The 8,930-nt window shown below is 36.8% G+C and overlaps 1 non-coding gene and 1 pseudogene across 1 annotated transcript; both read left to right on the top strand.

Annotated features, from left to right (window-relative positions):
* The first annotated feature begins 1,176 nt into the window (after window positions 1–1,176).
* Window positions 1,177–2,408, top strand: LOC114619493 (annotated as a pseudogene).
* A 5,444-nt stretch (window positions 2,409–7,852) lies between these two features.
* On the top strand, window positions 7,853–7,983 carry LOC114619546. The gene has a single exon (XR_003711182.1). It is a non-coding gene; the product is annotated as a small nucleolar RNA SNORA17 (small nucleolar RNA).
* The last annotated feature ends 947 nt before the right edge of the window (window positions 7,984–8,930 follow it).

Genomic DNA, 8,930 nt, shown 5'->3' with positions numbered 1-8,930 from the left:
TCAGTGATTGTACAGTGATTGTACATTTGGAAAATGATCATATTTACAAATTATTTTGACAATAACAAATATTCTATGCATTATCGATATTATCTTGAAAGTTGTATATATAATGCTCTGTTCTATGGTGTTAATTTCTTCATACATTGAAATTGAATTGTTATTGTTATGGTATTAAGGAATATAAGACAATGATCTCCAAGTAATGACTAAACTTCATGGACATCCTGAAGAGGACTTGGTTCACTGTCACAGGAATAGTTTGCTAATAAAAGGATATCTGGTCGCCATACCAACATTCAGCATGAAGTCTCACGGTACAAAGACTAAATATTCTTGGAAATGGAAGTCTCCAGAATTGTCAGCAAATCTCTGTTCTCTATGAAACACTCATGCAAAGCATTCCAGTTACAGTTCTGTGTTGTAGTAGGACTCTCTGACCAAACTCAGTTGAGAAGAAAGGATATATTTGGCTTCCAGATCCAAGACACACTCTATTACTGGGAAAAGTTGGAAAAGGAACTCAAAATGAGAACCCAGAAGAAGGAACAATGAAGGCATATCACTATCGATTGCTGCCCCACTGTCTAGCTTGCCAATATTTATCAAGCTTTTTATCTAGTCTGGGACCACCTGCCTAGTGATAGTACTATGTGCAGTTGGCTGACTACTCCTGGATAAATTAATAATTAAAACAATTTTTTTTGCAGACATGGCCAAGAGAAACTAGTTAAAAACAATTGCTCAACTGAATTTCTTTTCAAGTGATTCTAGGGTGTCTCAAGTTGAGTGTTACTGCCAACTGTGACACAGGATACTCAACATTTTTAAAAATTGGTATCAATGACTTTTAACTTGTATATTCTAATGCTGAGGAGAAATATTAGGATCAATTTTTAAAAAATAAAACAGTGATTCGATTTACCTATAACATCTCTCAGATATAGACAATGCAGATTACATTCCCTCATTCTACAGAATGAGATCACTGAAGCAAGAGACTTTCTTTTAGTGAAAGTTCTAGATTTAAGATAAGACTGTGAATGATGGCTCAAAAAATGACAGTCCTCAGAATTATTGGGGACTGGAACAATAAGTAGGGAACATTAAGAAACATTTTATTCATTTTTGACAGTGGACAGGGGATACTTTGGAGAGGGGGAAGAATTTGCGTCCGCCTTCTTCACTAGAAATGGCCCATGTGCTCTGTAACAGAGCCAGACTGGTTTCCTATCTCCCAGGATTTTGTTCTTTAGTGAAAAGAGTTATCAATCCAATAGCCTTTTCAACTGCAGGATCTTCAGGTTCTGATGAGTCTCATGTGGCCAATGCACCTCCGGATATATGCTCTCGAACAGTGTGGCCTGATGAAGCTATGGGACCCTTTGGACCTCAGGACCAGAGATTCCAGCTTCCTGGGAATATAGGCTTCGATTGTCACCTCAATGGGACTGCCTCACAGAAGAAAGGCCAGGCCCATAAAACTTTGCCTGATGTTCTAGCAGAGCCTCTTTCAACTGAAAGACACGAGTTTGTGATGGCACAGTATGTGAATGAGTTTCAGGATAGTGATACACCTGTTGAGCAAGAAGTTAACAGTGCAGAAACTTACTTTGAAAGTGCCAGAGTTGAGTGTGCAATCCAGACATGTCCAGAACTGCTACGGAGAGATTTTGAGTCACTTTTTCCAGAAGTGGCTAATAGCAAACTGATGATCCTGACTGTAACCCAGAAAACTGAAAATGACATGACTGTCTGGAGTGAAGAGGTAGAGGTTGAAAGAGAGGTGCTCTTGGAGAAGTTCATTAATGGTGCTAAAGAAATTTGCTATGCTCTTCGGGCTGAAGGATACTGGGCTGACTTCATTGACCCATCATCTGGTTTGGCATTTTTTGGACCATATACAAACAACACACTTTTTGAAACAGATGAACGGTACCGGCATTTAGGATTCTCCGTTGATGACCTTGGCTGCTGTAAAGTGATCCGTCATAGTCTCTGGGGTACTCATGTGGTTGTAGGAAGTATCTTTACTAATGCAACAGCAGACAGCCATATCATGAGGAAGCTCAGTGGAAACTAGCAAGTGCCACTGTGGTAATTGCAGTGCTGTTTGTCTGTAACGGATTGCTCTATATAAACACTGATATGGACCGAAGCTTCTAGAGGATTCTTGTTTTTAGGTATTTATTTCATGTATGGGTTTACATCGACAGATGACTTGGGGTTTCAAAATTGCAAATGCTAGTTCATATTCTGGAATATATGTTGAACACATGCATATTCTGGAAAATGAGATCATCAACTTGTAACCAAGGTATGTATGGTCTCTTAATATTAATTCTCCCCTTTATTGGGAAAACCTTAATTTTTTTTCCAAAAATAAATCATACATTTGTCTATGAAAAAAAAAGAAACATTTTATTTAAAATAGATTACACACTTACTTTAATTTATAGAATATTTAATTCTTAGAATGATTTTTTGAAGTAAGTATTATTGTACATATTTAAAGCTGGCATAATTGCAGTTGAAAGGGATAAGGAAAGTCAGGGTCATTTAGAACAATCAAATTCAAAACCATGAATGTATGAAACCACTGTGACAGCCCTCTGCCTATCTTTAAGAGAAACAATGCTGTGAAGGAGCCCATGAGTTTTGTTGTTGGGCTTAAAGACATTTATAAACAAGACAAATAAAAACAAAAAAAATTCCACAATGTAGACCATTACTCTAAAACATGGAATTATGTGTACATGAGGAACACCTTTGTTAACATTGAAGCATCATCTGGAGAATCTTAAACTGATAGGAAAAAAATGATAAGGAGGGATTTGAAAAGAGAGTATAGAGAAAGAACAAGGATGTCCTGCCTGAGTATAACAGAATGTCATGGGTTTAGCCCACACTGGCTTATTCCTGCAATTAACAATCATTAAGCTTTACTCATACGCTATCTCAGTCCAGTTCCTCAATTACTGAGCTGGCTTCTCAGGATTTTCTGGTAATCTATAATAACCATGGTTGTTATTTTGCTTGTATTTGATGTATCAACACTAGCATGAGTTGATTGAAACAACTACTTGGGATTGAAAGTAGTATTCATCTACTTGCCGAATAGCTTACATACTATCCAAGGACTAATAATTGTCTACGTACTTCTCTTTAAAAACCCAATACTTTTGGTATGGATTTAAGCATCCAGGAATGCAAGGGCCCTTTTTCCTAATAACGAGTTCCTGGTGCTGATGACTGTTTGAATGTGACAGAGCTTGTCATCTCTTTTGTTGTAGCAATAGACTTCTATTTATGCAGTCATCTTCAACTCAGGTGACATGAATAGAGTATCCAGTTCTTCTATTAAAGGAGAAATAATTTGTAAGTTATAGCAGTTATTTCTGAAGTTCATGATAAGTTTTAGTATCTTTGTAAATGAATGAGTGACAGGAGCATGCAGATGTGCTTACAGAAGACCAGACACTGGTTCCAGAAATAAACATTGGAACTTTAATCAATATTTAGGAATATACATATATATTCATATGCATTAAGCATGCAATAGCAATTATTTAAAAACAATGTTATGGATCTGAAGGAGAGTGGGGACATGTATATGAGAGAAGGTGTACTTTGTGGAAAGAAAGGGAAAGTGGAAATGTTGAGATTATATTATAATCATAAAAATTTTTAAAAACATGGATGCATATACAGCATACAATTAAAATGTTCTCTCTCAACTTTCTGGTTTGTTCTACTAAATATATGTTTTCTTTGTTCCTTTAAAATTGCTAATTATTTTGGCATTAAAAAGAGGCTATTGTGGAAAAAAAGAAATGCTTTTATTCTCTCTCAAAGTTAATACCAGGGCTATAAGAAGATAGTTAATGTAAGAAAGTAATTCTAGTTTCTAGACAATTTTGAAACACTTCTCTTTGGTTTCTACACAGAGTCAGAATATAATATTTTTACCTCAAAAGAGAACAGTGCTGTCTACCTGCTTGATACACATCATTATGTAAACATTATTTATAATAAAAAACTGGGGTATAGTTGGCTTGTTTCTTTTTGATGAATTCACTTCACAATGATTATATAAGGCTTGTCCCTGAAGTTAATCCTATAAAAATTCAGCTTTAAAAAAAAATGTAGCTGAATACAAAGGAGATTTATTCTTTGATCTTTTACCACCAATTCTTATAGCTTACTTATTAACAATAATGATGATGTTGTTTTACCTATTTTGAAAATGGTTTATAAGAATGAAAAGAAGAAAAATGAGGTTAAAGTCATTTAGAACTAATAAAAATGTACTTACCTTGTATAATTTTACTATAATGGAGATTTCATTTATGCTATTATTTTAAAACAAATGGAAGATTTCTCAAAATATTTTAAAGGAATACTGAAAAAATTTAAAATTTATATTTTTCAGATTTTTCATATACATGAATATCAATTTACATGTGAGTAAATGTGTTTTAAATGCTGCTACTCTGTGACCTGTATCCTTCAAACTATCAAATGCATAGGGATAATTAAAAGTTTACTATTTCATTACTGTTTGCATCTAACCTCTGTTGTTATTTCTTTTAAAATATGATAGAAACAAATGAAAATTAAAACAAATAAATTCAAACAGGAAAGCAAAAGCCAGAGTGTTTTATTTGGAGATAGTGTTGACTCTAAGGATGCAGGCAGCTCTTGTTATCAATCACTAAGGTAAACTGAAGTTTATCCCAACAAAGAATATATAGTGTGTCAATGAAGATGAAGAAGACAGCCACTTCACTTTGGGAAAAAAAAGCAACTGAGGGTCAAAGCCAATATTTCCTGTGCTAGGAAAGGCTCTACCACTGAAATATATCTAAAGGTTCCACTCCCTCATAGTTAGGAATCAGAATATGCTAACCAAAATCTAACTTGTGACTTAATAAATTTACTTTCACATACACTATTTTTCAAAAAGGAAAAATAAATAAATTGGAAGCATTATTTGAGGAGAATGACATATGTAGAGTGTTATTACTTTAAGTCTTTGCTCCTTTACTTTCTCAAAGGAGAATGAGATGCTAGGTTTAGTGGCCACATAGTGGTGTTCTTGGGCAGAGACTATGTTCCTATAATCACTAAATATGCACTTTCATGTCTTTCTTTCTGTTTTAGAGAGTTTTCTTTTGAATAAAGGACCAATAGTAGGTCTAATGTAGATGACAACAACTAATTTTACCAAATAATGTCATAACCCCTTTATAAATATTAAATATATACGTAATAATATACATGTTCAAATACAGACAGAGACATGGACTGAGCTATCAAAAGAACATTTTTGTAATTTTGAATGCAAGAAAGAGAGGGCAGATATATAATACAGATTGCCAACAGAATATCTAGTTGAGAAGAGTTAAGTTACATCTTAAAATCAAGATCTGTGTAACAGTATTATGTAATATACGCATTTAACCTGTTATGTAAATTTTTAACTTAATTTATTTATTTTTAATAAATCATTGAGATGAAATTTTGGTATGCTTTTTAGTGGCTACATATGAATTTACTCTTTTTGACAAATAAGTTAATAAATATATAACTTCTGCATTAGTCAGGATTCTCTAGAGTCACAGAACTTATGGAATATAGTTCTCTATATATTAAGGGAATTTGTTGTGATGATGTAAAGTCTGTAGTCCAACTACCCCAACAATGGGCAGCTGTGAATGGGAAGTCAAAAAAAAACTAGCACTTACTCAGTTCCATGAGGCTGGTCTTCTGTAGGTTCCAACAGATGTGCTGGCAAGTAAAAGCAAGCAGGCTAGAAGAGAGAATCTTCCTTCTTCCATTGTCCTTATGTAGGTCTCCAGCAGAAGGTGTGGCCCAGATTAAAGGTGTGTACCACCATGCTTGGATCTGGGCCTTGCTGTGTCCAAGGCTAACCTTGAACTCAGGGATCTCCTTGCCTCAGTTTCCTGGGATTAAAAGCGTGTACTATTTTATCTGTGCCTAAGCTTTGCATGGTCACTATGGCTCAAGATCTCCTCCATGGCAAGATGCAGGTCAGAAACTTGTGTCTCCCAGCCTCCAGATCTGGATCACAGGTGAGCCCTCCAATTCTTCAGCAAGATTTTAGCACCAGGCTCTGAGTGCTACCAATAGCTCATAACATTAGGAAGTGTATGTAATCATTTTGACTAACAATAGCAAAATCTGTTTTTCTCTGGTGTCAGGTAGGGACATTGCCATCCCTTCACATTTTAACACAATTTAGACTCTTCTTATATATGTATATATTTTATGTAGCATTAATAGTAGTAAATATACATATGGTTATTTCTACAGGTGCTTAGTTACTTCACCCCATTCCTCTTTTTTACCTTGCTTTCCCGTTTCCACCCTTAACACTTCTTATTCCATTGTTCTGCATTTCTCCTTAATACTATTCATGTTTTATCCATGCCCCCATTATGCCTTACAAACATCCAAACTCTATAAGTATTCTAATTTCTTAGCATTTGCATATTAATGAGAACATAGGATGTTTGTTTCCCTGGGTATGAATCAGCTCAATCAGACATATTTCCACCTCCATCCATTTACAAAATTCATGATTTCAGTTTTCTTAACAGCTGAATAATACCTATTGGGTAAAAATGTACAATATTTTCATTTTCCATTTATGAGTTGATGAACATTTAGTTTGTTTTCATTTCCTGAATATTGTGACTACAATTGCAAAGAATATTACTAGTATCTCTATAGTAGGCTATAAAATCATTTGGAAATATGCCTAAGAGTGGTATAGCTATATCATCCATTTCCTGATAACTAAGGTTATTGAATGTTTAAAGAACATATAAATAAAGTTTATCAGCCAGTGTAGTTCTCTCTCTCTCTCTCTCTCTTTTTTTTTTTGAGAGAGAGCTCTCAGCTTAGTTCTGTATGCTTAATTTTTAATTGTTTTGTGTATTTATATTCCAAATGCTGCCTCCTTTCCTGGTCCTCCCTCCATGAGTTCTTTACCTCCTCCCTCCTCCCCTATGCCTCTGAGTGGGTGCTCCCCACCCTATACCCCGCTGGTCCATCCCCTGTCCACACCCCCTACATTCCCCTTCAGTGTGGCATCAAGCTCCTACAGGATTAGAAGCATCTTCTTCCACTGAGGCCAGACAAGGCAGTCCTGTACTACATATGTGCCAGGAACTATGGACCAGCCCATGTTTGCTCTTTGGTTGGTGGCTTAGTCTCTGGGTTCTCCCAGGGGTTCTGGTTACTTGATACTGTTGTTCTTCCTATGGGATTGCCATCACTTTCAGGTCCCTCAGTCCTTCCCCTTACTCTTCCACAGGGGTTCTCTTTCGAAGGGTCAGCTCTAAGTATCTACATCTGTCTCAGTCAGCTGCTGATAGAGCCTATTTTTAACTGGTTGTTGTTCTTGTTGTTTTGTTTGATACTTAGTTTATTAACTTTTTTGTATATTGTAGAAACTTACACTACTTAATCAATAGCTGGTAAAGCTAGCTTTTCATTTTATAGTCTGATATTTAATACTGACTTCGCTATTCTACTCTATGGAACCTTTTTACTTCAGCAGATCACCTTGACTTCTGCATCTAAGCTATCCTTCAAATTACCTAATTGTTGATTTTGCTGCAATGGAAGAGATCACAGGTCTAACCTGTTAGAAGACTGCTACATTCTGTTTAAATGGTGTTTTTCACCATTGGTAATAAGAAGGTCCTAGGGCCTCAGAAAAGGAAAGGGGACATTATATAATTATACTTTAATTTTTAAAATTAAACAGTATATAATTAAACATTTTCATTTTGTCAAATTATAAGCAATAAAGAAATATGCCCCTACCCATAAAAGTGTTGTGGATGTGGCTGCTGTGTCACGAGTGCATCAGTAGGTGGCAGAGAGGGAGAGGCCACGTCTATGTTCAGTGTTCTGATCTAAGAAAATCTTGCCAATTGATAGTTTAACATTCCCTGAAGAAACAAACATGAGAAGATCACCATTCTAGTGTCAGGGGCTGGGGCAGGAAACTAGCCTGAGACAATCACCAGTCTGGTGCTACACAGGCCATGATGGCTCCCAGGACAGAGAGCTAGCAAGAGACTAGAAGGAACGTGCATAGGACTGAGAGTCTAAGTGGGAATAAGCTCAAGAAAGAAGATTCTCAAAAAGAGCCACTTGGGTGGGTTCAGGAAGGATCCAGACTCATGCCATGTGGCTTGGACAGGGAGCTATCCTGAGACAACCACCAGTCATGTGCCACAGAGGACCAGGTGACCCATGCCTAGTGCCACAATGCATGAGAGTAACATAACACTCAGGAAACTACTCCTGAGTCAACCCCAGACACTCCGAGACCCAGTTTCCACTAAGAGGAGCAAGTAAATGGTGGGAAAAAATGGAAGAGAAAGAGAAACAGAAGGATGTAGGCAGGACTGGAGATTTTAGGGTAGAGAGGAACAGCCTGATATGAGTAGTCGGTGATGACACTTGGGACCATGGTGAAGTCCTGGCCTGTGTTGCCACTGTGAACCATACCTACATCAATGTCCCCTACAGCAGCAGGGGTCTGGTAACACTAAAGTCGAAGCAGATGTCTCTGGTCTGGACTACTGCTCAAGGATGTACTGTTGTCTAAGGGCTATGCAGAAATGGCCCCATCATGGTCCCTGGAACATGAGAACAAGGGAGCTGAACCAAGCCCTAGTCAGCTGCAGTATTTATGAGAGAAGGCCCCATGCACTGCAGTTTTGAGTGAGCCACACCCAAGGTTAATAGAAAACCTGGCCTTGTCACTCTTCTCCTCTGAATTAACATGGACAAGGGGAGAGATACCCTCTTCCTGCTCCCTCTCATTACCTGTGACAGGTGGGAAACCTGATTTTGAGATCATAAGTTGAGGAGAGCTCTTTCTATAC

The sequence above is a fragment of the Grammomys surdaster genome, unplaced genomic scaffold (genome assembly GCF_004785775.1).
Source record: "Grammomys surdaster isolate TR1022 unplaced genomic scaffold, NIH_TR_1.0 150, whole genome shotgun sequence".
Classification (NCBI taxonomy): Eukaryota; Metazoa; Chordata; class Mammalia; order Rodentia; family Muridae; genus Grammomys; species Grammomys surdaster.
This window is presented reverse-complemented; position numbering and strand designations above follow the sequence as displayed.